Source organism: Somniosus microcephalus, chromosome 1 (assembly GCF_052327205.1).
Source record: "Somniosus microcephalus isolate GS21.2 chromosome 1, FLI_Smic_1.0, whole genome shotgun sequence".
NCBI lineage: Eukaryota > Metazoa > Chordata > Chondrichthyes > Squaliformes > Somniosidae > Somniosus > Somniosus microcephalus.
The window spans coordinates 400,541,180-400,564,617 of record NC_140987.1 but is presented as its reverse complement, the minus strand read 5'-3'; the positions used below and the strand labels follow the sequence as shown (position 1 = coordinate 400,564,617).

General features: G+C 44.8%; 1 protein-coding gene across 1 annotated transcript in view; it reads right to left on the bottom strand.

Annotated features, from left to right (window-relative positions):
* The window catches only part of tex11 (testis expressed 11), a 300,617-nt gene that overhangs the window by 14,977 nt on the left and 262,202 nt on the right, over positions 1 to 23,438 (bottom strand). The window lies entirely within an intron of this gene.

Below are 23,438 nucleotides of genomic sequence, written 5' to 3'. Positions count from 1 at the left end.
GGTTTTGAAGGAGAATCAGAGGAGATATGAAATGGAACCTTGTTTATACTGTAGGCAATCAATAAGCATCTGTTCTTATGATGTCACCATTTATACCGGCGAAGGATGACTTACTTAGATATATCCCAAGGTAGGTTGTGGTAGAAGTGTGCCTTCTGTCCAGGCCAGGAAACCAACTTCCAGGACAGGGATGACTATCAAGGTAGTGGCTTCCATGCTTTTTTTTCCACTACAGGGTCATTCCAAACAGCAGCAAGAGATATGCATCAAATCTCCAAACCTGCAATTCATAGGTGCATCATGCAGATTACAGATGCCTTGATTGCTCAATCAAGAAACTTCATTCATTTCCCAATGGAAAACAGCCAGCAGTTCAAATAAGCCCTGCACTTTTAATACAATAGTAAAATACTGCGGATACTGGAAATCTGAAATAACAACAGAAAATGCTGGAAACACTCAGCAGGCCAGGCAGTATCCATGGAGAGAGAAACAGAGTTAACATTTCAGGTCTGTGACCCGTCGTCAGAATTGGAAAAAGTTAGGGATGTAACAGGTTTTAAGCAGGTGCAGAGGCAGGGAAAAAGGAGGGGAGGGAGGAACAGTCTGTGCTAGGATGGAAGGCAGGAGAGATTTAGGGGGTGATTTTGTTAATGGGGGCGCGTTGGAGGCGGGACTGCTGCTTGGCAGGTCGATGTCCCGCCTCCATCGATTTGTGGCCAACCCACGCTATTTTCCCTTGATTGACCTTGTTAAGCCCGCCCAGCGGGCTTAGCAGGCCAATTAAGGGAAAGCCGGTGGCAGAGAACGTCAATGTATGACGTTTCATCTGTCAAAAATCTTTGACAGATGAATTGTCATCGTTTGACAGCTCTGTGAAGCTGTCAAACAGTGACATTCTCTGTAGTTTGATGAGTTCTTGAATTCAAGACCTCATCAAACTTCTTTCTTTCACAGAAATGAGATGGTTGTTGCATCTGAGAATGCAACGGCCATCTCTCATCTGCAACACGGAGGTGCGAGACTCTCCGCATACATACCGACTGAAGCCTGCAGGAAGAAACAAAGGTAAATACACTTTTACTAACATTTTGCACTTACCTCAGATACTCACCTCTACACTCTTGCACCCATAACTTACCTTCACAGCACACTTTTGCACCCCCCGACCCCCGCAGACCTAGTACTCACATCGCTGACCTGGCAGGTTTTGGATCTTTCGGGAAGCCCGCACTTGTGAGGGCAAAAAGGGGATAATCCTACTTTCTGCCTGTTAAATACCTGTTAACAGGCAGTTAATAGGCTTTAATCCCTTCCCGCCTCCAAGGAGACGCGACCCGGTGCAGGACGGCGACCTGCCTCCTAGGAAGATGGCATGGTGGCGGGCTGGGCACCCGCTCCCAAATTCTGCCATTTTCCCGGCAGCCCGGCCTCCATAGCCGCCTCCCAAGGGCTGGCAAAATCGCCCCCTAAATGTTGCAAATGGGGATGGCAGAATCATCAACAGCTGCCGCCTGAAAAACTGGGGGCAGGGGTTATAGTCTGAAATTGTTGAACTCAATGTTGAGGCCAGAAAGCTGTAAAGTGCCTAATCGAAAGATGAGGTGTTATTCCTCGAGCTTCATTGGAACAGTGTAAAAGGCCGAGGACAGAGAGTTCAGAATGGGAGTGGAGCAGAGAATTAAAGTGACAAGCAACCGGAAGCTCGGGGTCACCCTTACAGACTGAATGGAGGTGTTCCGCAAAGCGGTCACCCAATCTGTGTTTGGTCTCCCCAATGCAGAGGAGACCGCATCGTGAGCAGCAAATACAGTATACTAAATTGCAAGTACAAGTAAATCACTGTTTCAACTGGAAGGGGTGTTTGGGGCCCTGGACAGTGGGAAGGGAGGAGGTAAAAGGACAGCTGTTGCATCTCCTGCGTTTGCACGGGAAGGTGAGGGGCTGTTGGGGGTGATTGAGAAGTGTTGCGGAAGGAGTGGTCCCTTCGGAATGCTGAAAGGGGAGGGCAAGATGCATTTGGTGGTGGGATCACGTTGGAGGTGGCGGAGATGGCGGAGGATGATCCGTTGAATGTGGAGGCTGGTGGGGTGAAAGGTGAGGATAAGGGAAACCTTATCGTGGTTCTGGGAGGGAGGGGAAGGGGTGAGACCAGGAGTGCGGGAAATGGAACGGACACGGTCGAGGGTCATACCAACCACAGTAGAGGGGAATCCTCAGTTGAGGAAAAAGGAAGACATATGGTGTGGAAGGTGGCATCGTCAGAACAGATGCGGCGGAAATTGAGAAACTGGGAGAATGGAATAGAGTCCTTACAGGAAGCAGGGTGGGAGGAAGTATAGTCCAGGTAGCTGTGGGAGTCAGTGGGCTTGTAGTGGATGTTTGTCGATAGCCTATCGCCAGAAACGGAGACAGGGAAGTCAAGGAAGAATGTTCCACATATCCCACGAAAAGGCAGGCATAGCTAGGGTCCGTGCGGGTTCCCATAGCAATACCTTTAATTTGGAGGAAGTGAGTGGAGTCAAAGGAGAAGTTGTTCAATGTGAGTACAAGTTCAGCCAGGTGGAGCAGGGTGGTGGTGGATAGGGACTGGTTGTGTTGTGTCGGTACCTTTCTACCTAGACACAATTTAGGACTCAGAACTCAGAGATTCAAACATGAACTGCTTTATTGGAAGGAAAGGAAGTTCTGGAAAGTTCCAAACAAAGAGAGCTAAACTTAACCGAGAGAATACCCAACCATTTATCTCCTGTGACAGCGCCACCACAGGTGGGAGGAGAACACACAATAAATAACATTTCCTCCCCTCTTAAATGGAAGGTCCACATTATTCCTCAATAGGTAAGTTACTTCAATACACTCAACTAACCTAGGGTAGAGGTAGACTGCCTCAAACCCTGACTTTACCCTGGGGTTTATTCTGCCCCAGTCTTGTGGGTAAGTCACTAAGCCTACAGATCCAAGCGTCTTGGAGGCCGCCGCTCTCTGACAGGATACCGGCGGTCATCGCTGGCTTCCACAGCAGTTGGCATTGACACAGGCCTGGATGGAGAAGGTGCCTGTGTCAGTTGAAAGTCAGGAGTTTGCACAGGTGGAACAGTCTCTTTGACTTCCTGTGTTGGAGAAGAGCACTGTGGCAAAGGATGCTGGTTTGCGGTATCATCCGGAAACAGTTCAGGCCAACCAGCCATTGGAGCCTCTGTGGCTGTCTCTGCTCCTAGCAACAGTTGATCTGTGTGTCTTCTCCAGACGACGTCCTCAGCAGTCTCAACCGTGTAAGACACAGGGCCCGTCTGCGCGATCACTGTAGCAGGAACCCATTTCGGTCCAGTGTTGTAGTTTCGAACTAGGACGTGCTCTCCCGGATGAAACCGTCTCTCCTTGGCTCTTTTCTCTCTCTTTTCAACTTGAGCTTGTTGTTGACGATGGACAACCTGCTCTGCCCTTGGAGGTTTGAGTAAGTCAAAACTTGTCCGCAACTGCCTCTTCATCATGAGCGAAGTGGGGGAAGTTTTGGTTGTGGCATGCGGCTCGTTCCTGTAGGACAACAGGAAGCTGTTCAGACGTTGGTGGATTGAGCCCTGACCTTGCGATGCCTTCAAGGCGTGCTTCAAAGTTTGCACGAACCTTTCTGCCTGGCTGTTAGTAGAGGGATGATAGGGCGCAGACCTGATGTGTTGGACACCATTCACATGCAGGAAAGTTGCAAACTCCTGTGATACAAATTGTGGACCATTGTCACTTACGAGTTGTTCCGGTGAGCCATAACGGCTGAACATCTCACCAAGTTTCTCAATTGTTTTCTCTGCCATGGTAGACCTCATCACAGCGACCTCTGGCCACTTGCTACGAGCGTCTTCAACCACCATAAACATCTTCTCTTCAAAAGGACCGGCGAAGTCCACATGTACTTGCTGCCACACTTCTGCAGGCCAATCCCAGGGGTGTAGGGTTGCCAGCTGTGGAACATTCCGGACCCTTTGACATGGGGAACATGTTTTGGCTTTCTCCTCAATATTCCCATCGAGACCTGGCCACCAGAAGTAGCTTCTTGCCATTTCCTTCATCCGAACCATCCCACTGTGGCCTGTATGAAGTTGTTGCAGTATAGGTTCCCTCAGAGGTGGCGGAATGATGACACGGCATCCCCAAAGAAGACAACCTGCCTGGACAGAGAGCTCATTTCTTTTTGAAACGTAAGGTTTCAAACTAGGAGAATCTCCTATAGCTCTCCCTCAAATGACATCATCCATTACCTCAGACAGGACTGGATCGTTGCGGGTGTACCTTCGCACCTGAACTGCCGTGACAGGTGCTCCCTCCACTTGTCTAAAGTAGAAGATGTCTATCTGATGAGGCTCTGGGGGAGTAACAGGCAAGGGTAGCCTCGAGAGACCGTCTGCGTTGCCGTGCAAGTCTGATTTGCGATATTTGATGTCGTATGTGTGTCCTGACAACAGTAAAGCCCACCTTTGCATCCTGCTTGCAGCGAGAGACGGAATTCCGGTGTGGGGCCCGAAGATTGAAGTCAATGGACGGTGGTCCGTCAGGAGTGTGAACCTTCTCCCATACAGGTACTGATGAAATTTTCGAATTCCAAAAACGATTCCCAAGGCCTCACGCTCGATCTGCGCATAGTTACTCTCGGCCTTGTTCAAGGTGCGTGATGCGAAGGCGATAGGTTTCTCTTCACCCGAAGGCATGATGTGGGATATAACTGCTCCCACACCATATAGTGATGCATCACATGCTAGCTGCACGGGTAGCTTTGGGTCGAAGTGTGTCAGGACCTCCAATTTCAGCAATGCTTTCTTTGCTTGGGCGAAAGCTTTGTTGCACAGTTCAGTCCATTTCCATGTTTTGCCTTGACATAGCAACTGATGTAACGGCTTCAGCAATGTTGCTAAGTCTGGAATAAACTTCCCATAGTAGTTAAGTAGCCCCAGAAATGAACGTAACTGGCTCACATTCTGAGGTGCTGGGGCCTCCACGATCGCCTTGACCTTTGACGGCGCCTTATGCAGGCCAGTAGCATCAATCACATGCCCCAGGTACTCAACTGAAGACTGAAAGAATTCACATTTGTCTTTACGAACTCTGAGTCCGTACTCTTTCAGTCGTTGTAGTGTCACATCCAAGTTCAGAAGATGATCCTCCTCATTTGTCCCAGTGACAAGGATGTCGTCCAGGTAGCACTGGACTCCTGGCAGTCCACTCAAAATCTGATCCATTGCCCTTTGGAATAGAGCAGGGGCCGACGTAATTCCAAACGGAAGGCGGCAGTACCTGTATAGCCCCTTGTGTGACACAATTGTCAGCAGCTCCTTTGATTTGTCATCGACATGCATTTTCAAATCAAAATCAAATCAAATCAACTTTTATTGTCATTGTTAGTGCACAAGTGCAGTACAACGAAATGTAGGCTTGCGGCTAAACCGCATTTGTAGATAAGCCTGGCATAAGTCTATTTTGCTGAACTTTTGCCCTCCGGCCAGGCCCATAAAAAGATCATCAATGAGGGGAAGAGGGTACTGTTCCGCAGACAGCACCAGGTTAATAGTCACTTTAAAATCCCCGCAGGTTCGACCAGATCCATCCTTTTTCAGGACAGGAACAATGGGTGTGGCCCATTTGCTCACGCTCACAGGCTCCAGGACTCCATTCTCGAGTAAGGCCTCCAAGTTAGCCTCAACTTTTGGCCTAATTGCATAGGGTACAGGTCGGGCTTTGTGAAACTTCGGCTTGCTGTCAGGTTTAATGTCCAGTCTCACGCTGATCTTTTTCATGCTCCCAAGTTCCCCATTGAAGAGTTCTGCATGTTTGTTTAACACTGCAGTCAGACCTGACTCCCCTTTTGACATCATGCGGACTGCAGGCCAGTCCAGTGTGATTTTCTCTAGCCATGCACGTCCCAGTAGCGATGGGTAATTTCCCTTTACCACATATTGTGGCAGTTTTGCAGTCTGTCCGTTCAATTTAACTGTCACCTCAATGACGCCTCTCATGGCCACAGGTTCGCCAGTATATGTCTTTAGCACAATGTTTGTTGGCTGAAGGGTAAGATGCTTTAGCATTTTGTTATAGACAGTGTCTGAAACAAGGGACACAGCCGCGCCTGTGTCCACCTCCATCCGCACTGATTGTCCCTCCACCAGTGGTGACACCCAGTAGCCATTTGAATCACCTGCAACCGTCAGTATGTGCACCTCTTCCTCCTCAGAGGTGTCGCTCCCCTCTTTTTTGCTTTTTCCATCATACTGCACTGAATGAACGCTCTTTTTCCTCTCTTGTCCAAATAGACATTTTGCTTCCATGCTTCCCAGCTCTGTCTGTTCTTTTTTTACCTCTACAGGCGCATTCAATGTGACCCTTTTTGCCACAATTTCGGCATTCCAGCTCCGTACACCAGCAGTCATTAGCGTGATGGCCCGTTTTCCCACAACGGTAACATGTGCCGTTCCGCGCACCTTTAGGCTCAGACGACACCTTGTGAACTCTCCCTGTTGAACTCAACTGGTGAGCCTCCTTTTCCGCCATCTCCATGGAGACACTAACTTCAATGGCCTTTTCAAGAGTAAGGTTGTCCTTAGTAAGAAGGCGCTTCTGTGTGGCTGCATTTTGCAGACCACACACAAGTCTGTCTATAATGGTGTCATTCAGCACCTCCTTGAACTGGCAGTGTTCCGACAACCTTTTTAATGCAGCAATAAACATCGTCACTGATTCCCCCTCCTCTTGATTCCGTTTATGAAATCTAAATCTCTCAGCAATAACCAGAGGTTTTGGTGAAAAATCTGCTCCAAGAATTTCCACTAGTTGCTTATATGTTTTAGTTCCTGGCTTATCTGGTTGCACGAGGCTGCGAAGTAAATTGAATGTCTTCGGCCCGATTACACTCAAAAAGGTAGGCACGACCTTTTCATTTGCCACCGCATTCGCCAATACAAAATAGTCAAAACGTTCTGTATAAGCGCTCCATTTCTCCACATTTTCATCAAAATCACCGATGTTTCCTAATATAGTAGCCATCTCACGTTTCAAATTAAATTTTCTGTTTACTCACTGCACCCGTAACGTACGCAGATTCATCCGCTCCTCGTTGCCACTTGTGTCGGTACCTTTCTACCTAGACACAATTTAGGACTCAGAACTCAGAGATTCAAACATGAAGTGCTTTATTGGAAGGAAAGGAAGTTCTGGAAAGTTCCGAACAAAGAGAGCTAAACTTAACCGAGAGAATACCCAACCATGTATCTCCTGTGACAGCGCCACCACAGGTGGGAGGAGAACACACAATACATAACAGGTTGGGCCTCTGTTCAAGTCTGGCTAGACTCCCTAAAGTGCAGGGTATTATTGATGGCATTCATGTGGCCATTCAAGGACCTAACACTAATGCTGTCCACTTTATGGATAGAAAGGGTATCCTTACATCGATATGCAAATGGTTTCTGACCACAGCTCATTGGGTTGGTAACTCTCGATTAATTTTTATTTTGTGGCAAACAATGGTGTCACCATTATTGGGAGGGCCAGGAATATCAGATGCATGGCTGCTGGGGGACCATTGTTACCCACTGTTGTTCTTGCTAATGATCCTTTGAAAAACATATGAACAATGCCTGATACAATGAAAGATACAAGGTGCACACAGCCACCCGAGTCTTGGTGAAACATAACATCAGATGCTCAAAGCAAAGGTTCCAATGTACTGACAGATCTGGGAGAGTCCACTAATATGGTCCAGGCAAAGACTTGAAGGTTAGTGTGCTATACAACTTCACTCTGCGAAGGGATGTTACCACAGAGCAGGTTGAAGAGGGGATCAGATTGAAGAGGGGAAGCAGGCTGAACCGGTAGCGAGTGAGCAGCCTTATCAGCCATCTTTACACTGCGAGAACAATAAAACTGGCTCTCGTTGGTGACATCTTTACTTAAGTCCCTCTAACATCCCATGCAGTTAACTGCTCGTGTACTCAACGCCTTTGCAAAAAACATTCTCCTTTATTGGTCTCATCCCTACTCGAACAGCCATAAATAGCACTCCCGAGTTCCTCAACTACATAAATATCTACTTTTCCCAAACAGGCTTTCATAACATCTTACAGTTCTAGTAGAGAGAAACCTTATTAACTCTATCAGTGTGTGGGCAGTGTTCTCAGTGCGTTTTACCTCAGTCCTTCCCCTTTCCGACAGTGATTTGCATAAAGGTTGTTGAGCCAGAGTTATGGCTGTCTCAATCTGAGTCCCCAACAGGTGAATGCAGACAAGACAGACTACTGCTTAGACCCCAGTGATGTAGGCTGTATCTGAGTTTAGGACCTCAGCCAAAGAAGTTTTGTTGCAGAGGGCCCTAGCCATGTTGTCCATGGTAGCCTGCATCTCAGTCAAAGAGGGTCCTGCAGCACTGCACAGTTGCAGGTACAGGTAGACTATCCTTTATCCGCACTTCCGAAAACCGAAAACCTCTAAAAACCTCACGTTTTTCGTGGAGCGTTAAGTCGTGCGCACGACATGACCCAAGTGGCGCCAAACATGACAGGAGTGGTCGGGAGCTCTGCCTTTCCCTGTGAGCAGGGCAGAGGGTCACAGAGTTCCCTCCTGGGTAGGAGATTGCAGGCCGAGCCGGGCAGTGTGAAGGAGGTACCGGGAGAGTGAACCCAACAATACAGCAGCCCGTCCGATAGCTGCAGCGGCCCGTCCGATAGTCTTTTCTTCCCCCCCCACCCCTGACCTGATTTGCGGGCCAGCTTAGTGTAGGAGTCAGCCGATATCCGGCTTTCCCACAACTGGCGGCGGCAGTCGAGCCCCAGACCCCCGCTAAGTCAAGGAATTCAGATACGGAGCGGGGGAGCCAGAAACCTCGATCTAACGGCAGAAAACAGCAGCCGTTTTGTTAGTTTTTTTTTCCCCTAGCATTTTTTTTCTTCCCCTAGCATTTTTTTTTTTAAACAGTCAGGCTGTGGAAAGAGTCTCTGTAGCTTAGCAACAGCTTCAGAGATGCTTCCAAGGCAGGGCCCGAGTGTTTACAAGCTGTTGCTAAGCAACAGTGTTTGTTGTCAGATACGGAGATGAAAACCTTCTGAAATCCGAAAAATTCCGAAAACCGAAACACAGCTGGTCCCAAGGTTTTCGGATAAAGGATAGTCTACCTGTAGTGGATTCCTCCATAGAACGTAAGAAATAAGAGCAGGAGTAGGCCATACAGCCCATTGTGCTTGCTCCACCATTCAATAAGATCATGGCTGAACTTCTATCTCAACTCCACTTTCCCACCCTATCCCCTTATCCCTTGATTCCCTTAGTGCCCAAAAATCTATTGATTTCGGTCTTGAATATACTCATCGACTGAGCATCCACAGAATTACAAAGATTCACAACTGAGTGAAGAAATTTCTCCTTATCTGTCCTAAATGGACAACCCCTTATCCTGAGACTATGACCTCGAGTTCCAGACTGTCCAGCAAGGGGAAACAGCCTCTCAGCATCTACCCAGTCAAGCTCTCGAAGAATTTTATATGTTTCAATTAGATCACTTCTCATTCATCTAAACTCCAGAGAATATAGGCCCATTCTCCTCAATCTCTACTCATAGGACAGCCCTCTCATCCCAGGAATCAATCTAGCAAATGTTTGTTGCACCCCCTCCAAGGCAAGTATATCCTTCCTTAGGTAAGGAGACCAAAATTTACACACCACTCTAGGTGTAGTCTCACCAAAGGCCTATATAATTGCATCGAGAGTTCCTTACTTTTATACTCCAAACCCCTTGCAAAAAAGGCTAACATACCATTTGCCTTCCTAATTGTTTGCTGTACCTGCATGTTAACTTTCTGTGATTCGTGTACAAGGACCCCCAAATCCCTCTGCATAGCAACATTTATTAGTCTCTCATCATTTAAAAAATATTTTGTTTTCCTATTCTTCCTACCAAAGTGAATAACCTCACATTTCCCCATGTTATACTCCAACTGCCACCTTCTTGCCCACTCACTTAACCGGTCTATATCCCTTTACAGCCTCTTTGCGTCCTCCTCACAGCTTACTTTCCCACCTAGCTTTGTATTGTCAGCAAACTTGGGATATATTACACTCGGTCCCCTCATCTAAGCCATTGATATAGATTGTAAATAGCTGAGGCCCAAGCACTGATCCTTGCGGAACTCCACTCGTTACACCCTGCTATCCTAAAAATTACCCGTTTATTCCTACTCTCTGTTTCTGTCCGTTAACCAATCCTCAATCAATTCTACTATATTAACCCCAACCCCATGAGCCCTACCCTTGTGTAACAACCTCTTGTGTGGCCCCTTATGGAATGCCTACTGAAAATCCAAATATACCACATCCACTGGTTCCCCCTTATCTACTCTGTTAGTTACACCCTCAAAAAACTCTAATAGATTTGTCAAACATGATTTCCCTTTCATAAAACTTCTGACTCTGCCTGATCATATTTTGATTTTCCAAGTGCCCTGTTACCACATCCATAATAATAGATTCTAGCATTTTCCCTACTACTGATGTCAGGCCAACCTATAGTTCCCTGCTTTCTCTTTCCCTCCTTTCTTGAACATCGGGGTTACATTTGCTACCTTCCAATCCACAGGGACTGTTCTAGAACCTAGGGAAATCTGGAAGATCAAAACCAATGCATCCACTATCTCTGCAGCCACCTATTTTAAAACCCTAAGGTGTAGACCATCAGGTCCAGGGGGCTTGTCAGCTTTTAGTCCCATTCATTTCTACAGTATTTTTTCTTTACTAATATTAATTACTTTAAGTTCTTCACTCTCATTAGACCCTTGGTTCCCCACAATTGTGTGTTCTTTTTGGGTTCTATTGTGAAGACAGACACAAACTATTTGTTTAACGTCTCTGCCATTTCCTTATTCCCCATTATAATTTCTCCTGTCTTTGCCTCTAAGGGACCCACGTTTATTTTAGTTAATCTCTTCCTTTTTACAAACTTGTAAAAGCTCTTACAATCTGTTTTTATATTTCTTGCTAGTTTACTCTCATTCTATTTTCTCCCTCATCAATTTTTTGGTCATCCTTTGCTGCTTTTTAAAATCCTCCCAATCCTCAGGCTTACTACTCTTTTGGCAACATTGTAAGCCTCTTCTCTTAATCTAATACCATCCATAACTTCTCTAGTTAGCCAAGGCTGTACCACTTTTCCAGTGGAGTTCTTATTTCTCAAGGGAATGTATATTCATTCAGAATTATGAACTATTTCTTTAAATATTTGCCATTGCTTCTCTACCATCGTATCTTTTAATCTAATTTCCCAATCTACCTCAGCCAACTCGCCCCTTATACCTCCGCAATTGGCTTTGTTTAAATTTAAGAACTTAGTTTCAAACTTAACCACATCACTCTCAAACTTAATATGAAATTCTACCATATTATGATCACTCTTCCCCAGAGAATCCTTTACTATAAGATTACGAATTAATCCTGTCTTATTACACAATACTAGGTCTAAAATAGCCTGTTCCCCAGTTGGTTCCTCAATATATTATTTTAGAAAACTTCCTTGAATGCATTCCATGAACTAAGATTAAAGTCCCCCAGGATTATTGCATTGCCCTTGTTACATGCTCCTGTAATATCCTGATTTATACTCTGTCCAACACCATGATTACTGTTAGACAGCCTATAAAGTACACCCACCAGTGTTTTCTGTCCTTTGTTATTTCTTAGCTCCACCCATACTAATTCTACATCCTGATTTTCCAGGCTAAGATCCTTTCTCCCTACTACCTTTATCCCATCCTTTATTATCAGGGCCATCCCACCTCCTTTTCCATTTTGCCTATCTTTTCTAAAAGTCACATACCCTGGAATATTTAGTTCCCAACCACATCTCAGTAATGGCTACTAGATCAAACACATTTAATCCTATTTGTGCCATTAATTCATCTATCTTTTTTACGAATGCTTTGTGCATTCAGATCTCGCGCCTTTATTTTTAACTTTTTACTATTTTTCCCTGATGTGGCCTTAGTCGCTAATGCCCTATTACCATTATTAAACTCTCTGCCCCTTCCTGACACAATCTGTTTTATTTTACCCAAATCGCTACTCTGCTCTATAGCTTTGACTTTTCTCTTCAGACTTATAAATTTACCCTTACCTGAACCCTCCCTCCCGCTTATTAGTTTAAAGCCCCATCTACCGCCCTAGTTATTCGACTCGCCAAGACATTGGTCCCAGCCCGGTTTAAGTGGAGTCCATCCCAACAGAACAGCTCCCTCATTCCCCAATACTGGTGCCAATGTCCCATGAATTGAAACCCTTGCCTCCCACACCATTCTTTCAGCCACGCATTTAAACCTGTAATCTGTTTGTCCCTATGCCAATTTGTGCGTGGCTCAAGTAGTAATCCAGAAATTATTACCTTTGCGGTTCTGCTTTTTAATTTGTACCCTAGCTCCTCAAACTCCCTCAGCGGAACCACATTTCTAGTTCTACCTATGTCGTTGGTACCTACATGGACCACAACAACTGGAATCCTCTCCTTCCTCCTCCAAGTTCTTCTCCAGCCACAAGATGTCCTTAACCCTGGCATTGGGCAGGCAACACAGCCTTCGGGACTCCTGGTCGTGGCTGCAATGAACAGTATCCATCCCCCTGACTATACTATCCTTTACCACATTCCTTTTTGCTCCCCCACTTGAGTGGCTTCCTTTACCACGGTGTCGTGGTCCATTTGCCCATCCTCCCTGCAGTCTTTGTTCTCTTCCACACCAGTAGCAAGTACCTCGTACCTGTTGGAAAATATCAAAGGATGAGGCTCCTCCGCCACTGCATCGGCAGTCCCCTTGCCTGTCTGAGTCACAGTCACATCCTCCTGTCCCTGACCACTAACTAACCTAAGGGGTGTGACTGCCTCCTGGGTCACGGGGTAACTCTCCCCCTCCCTGATGCATCACAATGTCTGCATCTCAGATTCTCAACAACTCTGAGCCGAACTTCCTTGAGTTGCAGACACTTACTACAGTAAGTAAAGAAATTAAGGATAGTATTTGACTAAAAACAAGGGCATATAAGGTAGCCAAATCTAGTGGGAGGATAGAGGATTGGGAAAACTTTAAAAGACAGCAAAAAATAACAAAAAGATTAATTAAGAAAGGGAAGCTAGATTATGAAAGTAAATTAGCAAAAAATATAAAAACAGATAGTAAGAGTTTTTACAGTTATATAAAAAGAAAAAGGGTGGCTAAAGTAAATGTTGGTCCCTTAGAGGATGAGACCGGGAAATTAATGAACATAAGAACATAAGAAATAGGAGGAGTAGGCCAATCGGCCCCTCGAGCCTGCTCCGTCATTCAATAAGATCATGGCTGATCTGATCCTAACCGCCAATCCACTATCACAGAACCATCTCCTGAATCTAACAGAATTAGACACACGAAATAGGAGCAGGATCAGGCTACACGGCCCCTGGGCCCGCTCCGCTACCCACAGGGCCATGACCGATCCGAACCTAGACTCATGTCCAAATTCCTGCCCGCTCCCCGTAACCCTTAATTCCCTTTACTTCTAGGAAACTGTCTATTTCTGTTTTAAATTTATGTAATGATGTAGCTTCTACAGCTTTTTGGGGCAGCATATTCCATGGACCTACCACCCTCTGAGTGAAGTAGTTCCTCCTCATCTCAGTTTTGAAAGAGCAGCCCTTTATTCTAAGACTATGCCCCCTAGTTCTAGTTTCACCCATCATCGGGAACATTCTCCCTGCATCCACCCGATCCAACCCCTTCACAATCTTATATGTTTCAATAAGATCGCCTCTCATTCTTCTGAACTCCAATGAGTAGAGTCCCACTCTACTCAACCTCTCCTCATATGTCCATCCCCTCATCCCCGGGATTAACCGAGTGAACCTTCTTTGTACTGACTCGAGAGCAAGTATGTCCTTTCTTAAGTATGGACACCAAAACTGTATGCAGTATTCCAGGTGCGGTCTCACCAATACCTTGTACAACTGAAGCAATACCTCCCTATTTTTATATTCTATCCCCCTAGCAATGAAAGCCAACATTCCATTGGCCTTCTTAATCACTTGCTGCACCTGCATACTAACCTTTTGAGTTTCGTGCACCAGGACCCCCAGATCCCTTTGTACTTCAGTACTTTCCAGTTTCTTGCCATTAAGATAATAACTTGCTCTACGATTTTTCCTGCCAAAGTGCATAACCTCACACTTTCCAGTATTGTATTCCATCTGCCAAATCTCTGCCCACTTACTTAGCCTGTCGATGTCCCCTTGCAGGTTTTTTATGTCCTCCTCACTCACTACTTTCCCTCCCATCTTAGTATCATCTGCAAACTTTGATATGTTACACTCGGTCCCCTCCTCCAAATCGTTAATATAGATTGTAAAGAGTTGGGGACCCAGCACTGACCCCTGCGGAACACCACTAGTTACTGATTGCCAGCCTGAGAATGAACCATTTATCCCAGCTCTCAGCCTTCTGTTAGATAGCCAATCCTCTATCCATGCCAGAATATTACCCCCAATCCCGTGATTTTTTATCTTAAGCAATAATCTTTTGTGTGGCACCTTGTCAAATGCCTTTTGGAAGTCTAAATACACTACGTCCACTAGTTGCCCTTTATCCACCCTATACGTTACTTCCTCAAAGAACTCCAGCAAATTTGTCAAACATGACTTCCCCTTCATAAAACCATGCTGACTTTGTCCTATTAAATTATGATTATCCAAATGTCCTGTTACTGTCTCCTTAATAATGGACTCCAAAATTTTACCTACCACAGATGTTAGGCTAACCGGTCTATAGTTTCCAGCCTTCTGTCCACTGCCCTTTTTAAATAAGGGTGTTACATTAGCAGTTTTCCAGTATGCCGGGACCTTTGCCGAGTCCAGGGAGTTTTGGAAAATTATTACCAATGCATCCACAATCCCTACCGCCACTTCCCTCAAGACCCTAGGATGTAAGCCATCAGGTCAAGGTGATTTATCCGCCTTGAGTCCCATTATTTTACTGAGTACCACTTCCTTAGTGATTTTGATCGTGTTTAGCTCCTCCCCCCCTTTAGCCCCCTGTTTGTCCAGTGTTGGGATATTCTTAGTGTCTTCTACTGTAAAGACTGATGTAAAATATTCATTCAGTGTTTTTGCCATCTCCATATTTCCCACCATTAATTTCCCGGTCTCATCCTCTAAGGGACCAACATTTACTTTAGCCACCCTTTTTCTTTTTATATAACTATAAAAACTCTTACTATCTGTTTTTATATTTTTTGCTAATTTACTTTCATAATCTATCTTCCCTTTCTTAATCAATCTTTTTGTTATTTTTTGCTGTCTTTTAAAGTTTTCCCAATCCTCTATCCTCCCACTAGATTTGGCTACCTTATATGCCCTTGTTTTTAGTCAAATACTATCCTTAATTTCTTTACTTAGCCACGGATGGCTGTCTTTTCTTTTACACCCTTTTCTTCTCAGTGGAATATATTTTTTTTGGAAGTTGTAAAATAACTCCTTAAATGTACACCACTGATCATGTATCGTCTTACCCTTTAATCTATTTTCCCAATCCACTCTACTCAATTCCGCTCTCATACCTTCATAGTCTCCTTTATTCAAGCTTAGCACGCTTGTTTGAGATCCGGCCTTCTCATCCTCTAATTGAATATGGAATTCAACCATGTTATGGTCACTCATTCCAAGGGGATCCTTTACTAGGACATTTTTAATTAATCCTGTCTCGTTACACAGGACCAGATCTAAGGTTGCTTGCCCCCTGGTCGGTTCAGTTACATACTGCTCAAGAAACCCATCCCTAATACACTCAATGAACTCATCCTCAAGGCAGCCCTGCCCAATTTGATTTGTCCGATTAATATGATAGTTAAAATCCCCCATAATTATAGATGTTCCCTTATTACAAGCCTCAACTATTTCCTGATTGATACTCCGTCCAACAGAGTTGCCACTGTTCGGAGGCCTATAGACTACGCCCACTAGTGTTTTTTCCCCCTTATTATTCCTTACCTCCACCCAAACTGTTTCATTATCCTGATCTTTTGACCCAATATCATTTCTCTGTATTACAGTGATTCCTTCCTTTATTAACATAGCCACCCCACCTCCCCTTCCTTCCTGCCTGTCCTTCCTGATCGTTAAATAACCTGGTATGTTTAATTCCCAGGCATTGTCACCCTGCAGCCATGTTTCTGTAATGGCCACAAGATCATACCCATATGTAGTTATTTGTGCCATTAACTCGTCTATTTTGTTACGAATGCTACGTGCATTCAGATAGAGAACTTTCAAATATGTTTTGTGACACTTAGTTCCTGCTTTTGCCCTTTTTATTACTTTACCTTTTACTCCATACCTTCTGCCCCTTCCTGACACGCTCTGGTTTTTAATTTCCCCACTGCTACCTAAGTCTATGACCTTCTCTGTTATCATTTTTATTATTTGCTCTCTAGGAACCTCCCCCCCACTAGTTAGTTTAAAGCCCTCTCTACAGCCCTCTTTATATGATCCGCCAGGACTCTAGTCCCAGCACTAATGGTGGGAAATATGGAGATGGCAAAAACACAATGAATATTTTGTATCAGTCTTTACAGTAGAGGACACTAAGAATATACCAACACTGGACAAACAGGGGGCTATAGGGGGGGAGGAGCTAAACACGATCAAAATCACTAAGGAAGTGGTACTCGGTAAAATAATGGGACTCAAGGAGGATAAATCACCTGGACCGGATGGCTTACATCCTAGGGTCTTGAGGGAAGTGGCGGTAGGGATTGTAGATGCATTGGTAATAATTTTCCAAAACTCCCTGGACTCGGCAAAGGTCCCGGCAGACTGGAAAACTGCTAATGTAACACCCTTATTTAAAAAGGGCAGTAGACAGAAGGCTGGAAACTATAGACCGGTTAGCCTAACATCTGTGGTAGGTAAAATTTTGGAGTCCATTATTAAGGAGACAGTAACAGGACATTTGGATAATCATAATTTAATAGGATAAAGTCAGCATGGTTTTATGAAGGGGAAGTCATGTTTGACAAATTTGCTGGAGTTCTTTGAGGAAGTAACATATAGGGTGGATAAAGGGGAACCAGTGGACGTAGTGTACTTAGACTTCCAAAAGGCATTTGACAAGGTGCCACACAAAAGATTATTGCTTAAGATAAAAAATCACGGGATTGGGGGTAATATTCTGGCATGGATAGAGGATTGGCTATCTAACAGAAGGCTGAGAGTTGGGATAAATGGTTCATTCTCAGACTGGCAATTAGTAACTAGTGGTGTTCCGCAGGGGTCGGTGCTGGGTCCCCAACTCTTTACAATCTATATTAACGATTTGGAGGAGGGGACCGAGTGTAACATATCAAAGTTTGCAGATGATACTAAGATGGGGGGGAAAGTAGTGAGTGAGGAGGACATTAAAAACCTGCAAGGGGACATAGACAGGCTAATTAAGTGGGCAGAGATTTGGCAGATGGAATACAATACTGGAAAGTGTGAGGTTATGCACTTTGGCAGGAAAAATCGTAGAGCAAGTTATTATCTTAATGGCAAGAAACTGGAAAGTACTGAAGTACAAAGGGATCTGGGGGTCCTGGTGCACGAAACTCAAAAGGTTAGTATGCAGGTGCAGCAAGTGATTAAGAAGGCCAATGGAATGTTGGCTTTCATTGCTAGGGGGATAGAATATAAAAATAGGGAGGTATTGCTTCAGTTGTACAAGGTATTGGTGAGACCGCACCTGGAATACTGCATACAGTTTTGGTGTCCATACTTAAGAAGACATACTTGCTCTCGAGTCAGTACAAAGAAGGTTCACTCGGTTAATCCCGGGGATGAGGGGATGGACATATGAGGAGAGGTTGAGTAGATTGGGACTCTACTCATTGGAGTTCAGAAGAATGAGAGGCGATCTTATTGAAACATATAAGATTGTGAAGGGGTTGGATCGGGTGGATGCGGGGAGAATGTTCCTGATGATGGGTGAAACTAGAACTAGGGGGCATAGTCTTAGAATAAGGGGCTGCTCTTTCAAAACTGAGATGAGGAGGAACTACTTCACTCAGAGGGTGGTAGGTCCATGGAATATGCTGCCCCAAAAAGCTGTAGAAGCTACATCATTACATAAATTTAAAACAGAAATAGACAGTTTCCTAGAAGTAAAGGGAATTAAGGGTTACGGGGAGCGGGCAGGAGTTTGGACATGAGTCTAGGTTCGGATCGGTCATGGCCCTGTGGGTAGCGGAGCGGGCCCAGGGGCCGTGTAGCTTGATCCTGCTCCTATTTCGTGTGTCTAATTCTGTTAGATTCAGGAGATGGTTCTGTGATAGTAGATTGGCGGTTAGGATCAGATCAGCCATGATCTTATTGAGTGGCGGAGCAGGCGAGAGGGGCCGATTGGCCTACTCCTGCTCCTATTTCTTATGTACAGATGTGGATGCCTGAGATCACGCTGCTCTCCACAAGCTCCCATATGCTGCAGATGCAGCACACCTCCTGCACTGCCATATCTATCTAACCTTGTTTTATATATTTAATTAATTAAAGTTTTATGCAATTAATTCAATTGGTTTATTTTTAGTTCTTTTTAAACGAATTAAATTAACTAATTTAAATTATTAATTTAATAAAGTATTAGTTATAGGTTTCTAGTTTTAAATACTTACTGCTTCAAGTTTATACAAACACTACAAAGTGTTAAGAACATAAGAAATAGGAGCAGGAGTAGGCCAATCGGCCCCTCGAGCCTGCTCCACCATTCAATAAGATCATGGCTGATCTGATCCTAACCTCAAATCTTCTATCACTCTCCATCCCACCCGAACCCATGTGATCTCCCGGGAGAGGCGAAAAACCAGATAAAAAACCCAATGGCCAATTTGGGAGAAAAAATCTGGGAAATTCCTCTCCGACCCATCTAGGTGATCGAAACTCTTCCAGGAGATCACTCTGTCCCTATATTTTCTACAGTACTTACCTTCTGTAAGGGCGATCTCCACCCCAGCCAGGAACAGGAATAAAACCATCTCCTGAAATCTAACACAGAATTAGAACACAAGAAGTAGGAGCAGAACCAGGCGGAGTGTGAAATATTAGATGGGATAAACAGAGAGAGAGAGTTATTAGATGGGATGAACAGAAAGAGAGAGAGTAAGTATTAAGAGTTTAGCATCTTTGAAAGTAGATAAATCACCAGGCCCGGATGAAATGTATCTCAGGCTGTTAAGAGAGGCAAGGGAGGAAATAGCAGAGGTTCTAACCATCATTTTCCAATCCTCTCTGGCTACAGGCGTGGTGATAGAGGACTGGAGGACTACTAACATTGTGCCATTGTTTAAAAAGAGAGAAAGGGATAGACCGAGTAACTACAGGCCAGTCAGCCTAACCTCGCTGGTAGGAAAATTATTGGAAAAAATTCTGAGGGACAGGATAACTCGTCATTTAAAAAGTCATGGGTTAATCAAGGACAGACAGCATGGATTTGTTAAGGGAAGGTCGCATCCAACATGATTGAATTTTTTGAGGAGATAACAAGGAGGGTCAATGAGGGTAGTGCATTTGATGTAGTCTACATGGATTTTAGCAAGGCCTTTGACAAGGTCCCACATGGCAGGTTGGTCAAAAAAGTAAAAGCCCATGGGATCCAAGGGAAAGCCCATTGGATCCAAAATTGGCTCAGTGGCAGGAAGCAAAGGGTAATGGTCGATGGGTGTTTTTGTGACTGGAAGGCTGCTTCCAGTGGGGTTCCACAGGGCTCAGTACTAGGTCCCTTGCTTTTTGTGGTATATATCAATGATTTAGACTTCAATATAGGGGGCATTATTTAGAAGTTTGCAGATGATGCAAAAATTGGCTGTGTGGTTGATAGTGAGGAAGATAGTTGTAGACTGCAGGAAGATATCAATGGACTGGTCAGGTGGGCAGAAAAGTGGCAAATGGAATTCAATCCAGAGAAGTGAGAGATAATGCATTTGGGAAGGGCTAACAAGTCAAGGGAATGCACAATAAATGTAGGATACTGAGAAATGTAGAGGAACAGAGGGACCTTGGAGTGCATGTGCACAGATCCCCTGAAGGTAACAGGAAAGATAGATAAGGTAGTTAAGAAGGCATACGGGATACTTTCCTTTATTAGTTGAGGCATAGAATATAAGAGCAGAGAGGTTATGCTAGAACTGTATAAAACACTAGTTAGGCCACAGCTAGAGTACTGTGTACAGTTCTGGTCACGACATTACAGGAAAGATGTGATTGCACTAGAGAGGGTACAGGGGGTGTGGCAAACAGTGAAGATGATACCAATCGACTGCAACAGGACATAGAAAGGCTAGCAGAATGGGCAGGCAAGTGGCAGATGGAATTTAATACACAGAAGTGTGAGGTGATGCATTTTGGCAGAAGGAACAGGGAGAGGCAATATACACTTACTGGCACAGTTTTAAAGAGTGTGCAGGGACAGAGGGACCTGGGAGTTAATGTGCATAGGTCCCTGAAGGCGGCAGGACATATTGAGAGAGTGGTTAGCAAAGCATATGGGATCTTGAGTTTCATAAATAGAGGTATTGAGTACAAAAGTAGAGCAGTTATGCTGACCCTTTATAAAGCGCTGGTTAGGCCACAACTAGAGTATTGCTGATGTGCTATCAATTACTCATAAAAGACTGAGAGTTAGAAGAGTAACCAAAGGCTTTTATTAACAACAGAATGGAGGTCTGCCTCGAGTGGTCGACCGGTCCAGGATACAAGGGCTGGGGAGCAGTCACCTTTATACTAGGACCTGTGGGAGGAGTCAGCCGAGGCATGTCCAGGCATGTACACAGTGGAATACAAACAGGACAAACAGGAATACAAACAGTGGTTTACCACAATTGCGTCCAGTTCTGGTCACCACATTTTAGGAAGGATGTGAAGGCCCTTGAGAGGGTGCAGAGGAGATTTACCAGAATGGTTCCAGGGATGGGGGATCATAGCTACAAGGACAGGTTGGAGAAACTGGATTTGTTTTCATTAGAGCAAAGGAGGTTAAGGGGTGATTTGATAGAGGTGTACAAGATTATGACGAGTTTGGATAGACTAGACGGGGAAAGGCTGTTCCCACTAGTTGATGGTACAAGGACATGGGGACACAAATTTAAGGTTTTGGGCAAGAGATACAGGGGGAATGTGAGGAAAAACTTTTTTATGCAGCGAGTGGTGAGGACCTGGAACTAGCTGCCAACGGAAATGGTGGAAGCGGAGACACTCAATGTTTTCAAGGGGAGACTGGATACGCACTTGAAGAAAATAAACTTGCAGGGCTACGGGGATAGAGCGGGGGAATGGGACTGACTGGATTGCTCTACAGAGAGCCAGCACGGACTCGATGAGCCAAATGGCCTCCTTCTGTGCTGTTATGACTCTATGAGAGGCGATTTATGAGGATGTTGCCAGGACTGGAGAATCTTAGCTATGAGGAAAGATTGGATAGGCTGGTGTTATTTTCTTTGGAACAGAGGTGGCTGAGGAGAGACTTAATTGAAGTGTGTAAAATTATGAGGGGCCTAGATAGAGTAGATAGGAGGCACCTATTTCCCTTAGCAGAGAGGTCAATAACCAGTGGGCATAGATTTAAAGTAATTGGTAGAAGGATTAGAGGGGAATTGAGGAAAAATGTTTTCACTCAGAGCACGGGAAAGGTCTTGAACGCACTGCCTGAAAGGGTGGTAGAGGCAGAAACTCACGTCACATTTAAAAAGTACTTGGATATGCACTTGAAGTGCCGTATCCTGCAAGGCTACAGACCAAGAGCTGGAAAGTGGGATTAGGCTGGATAGTTCTTTTCCAACCGGCGCAAACACAATGGGCCGAATGGCCTCCTTCTGTGCCATAACTTTCTATGAATCTAAAAGACAAAAATGAGCATCTCCTTCCCCAACTTCCCACTCTGTTTACCATACAACAACAACAACTTGTATTTATATAGTGTCTTTAACATAGTAAGACGTCCCAACGCGCTTCACAGGAGCATTATCAACCAAAGTTTGACACCAAGCCACAGAAGGAAATATTCGGGCAGATGACCAAAAGCTTGGTGAAAGAGGTAGGTTTAAAGGAGTGTTTTAAAGGATGATAGAGAGGCTGAGAGGTTATGGGAGGGAATTCCTGAGCTTAGGGCCTTGGCAGCTGAAGGCACGGCTGCCACTGGAGGAGTGATTAAAATCAGGGATGCTCAAGAGGCCAGAATTGGAGGAGCACAAAGATCTCGGAGGGTTGTAAGGCTGGAGGAGATTACAGAAATGAGGAGGGGCAAGGCCATAATGTTACGATCTGAGGTTACATTCTGTGCCTTAACAGACACCTTCTACTTTTATACCACTTCTGAGCCATACCCAAGTTACAACTGCTCAGTCAGCTTCCAGCTCACTGTAATAATCCCGTATTCAGGCAATCAATTACAGCTTATTGACTGTTAACTGCTAACTGCTTAACTCCTTGCAGTTTTTAAAGTTCTAAGTTAAATTCTAAATGTTAAGACTAAATTTCAGGTTGACCTACTCACCTACTTCCCAGCGAGTCCCACTCTCACCAAATTCTCAACTTCCTACTCTGTTTATGATGCACTCTGTTAACCTTGCAATCTGTAGTTACGCTGCCCCCAAACTATGCAGAGTTTGGTACATAGCATGAAACATTGACAATGAACTAATAAACTGCATTTGTAGGCACGTCTTGAGAGAGCCAGATCCTGAATTCAGCAGCTGAGGGATCATTTGAGCTGAACTTTTGGCCAGTAGATGTTGGTTCTTCTTCTTACCTGCACTTGTGCTCCTCAATCATGCTCATAGAATTTTATAAGTTTTTTATAAGTTTCAAACAGGACTAGACAGACTAGATGCAGGAAGGATGTTCTCGATGGCGGGGGAGTCCAGAACCAGGGGTCACAGTCTAAAGATAAGGAGTAAGCCATTTAGGACAGAGATGAGGAGGAATTTCTTCACCCAGAGTGGTGAACCTGTGGAATTCTCTACCACAGAAGGCAGTTGAGGCCAATTCATTAAACATATTCAAGAAGGAGTTAGATATATTTCTTAAGGTTAAAGGGATTAAGGGATATGGGGAGAAGGCAGGGACAGGGTACTGAGTTTGGATGATCAGCCATGATCTCATTGAATGGCAGAGCAGGCTCGAGGGGCCGAATGGCCTACTCCTGCTCCTATCTTCTATGTTTCTATGTTTCAGTGAAGCACCAGGGGTATGTCACTATAGGAGTGAGTGAACCAGCATGCTGTGAGGTGCTGCGGTCGGAGTTGCCATTGCTCCCTAGTGTTTCCTTGCCATGGGAACCTCTAGGATCATAAAAGATAAGTTACAATGCTGCCAGCAAAACATCAAACACAACTGGAGCTGATTTGCATGGGCTTTGTACCTGGAAATGCTTATTTCC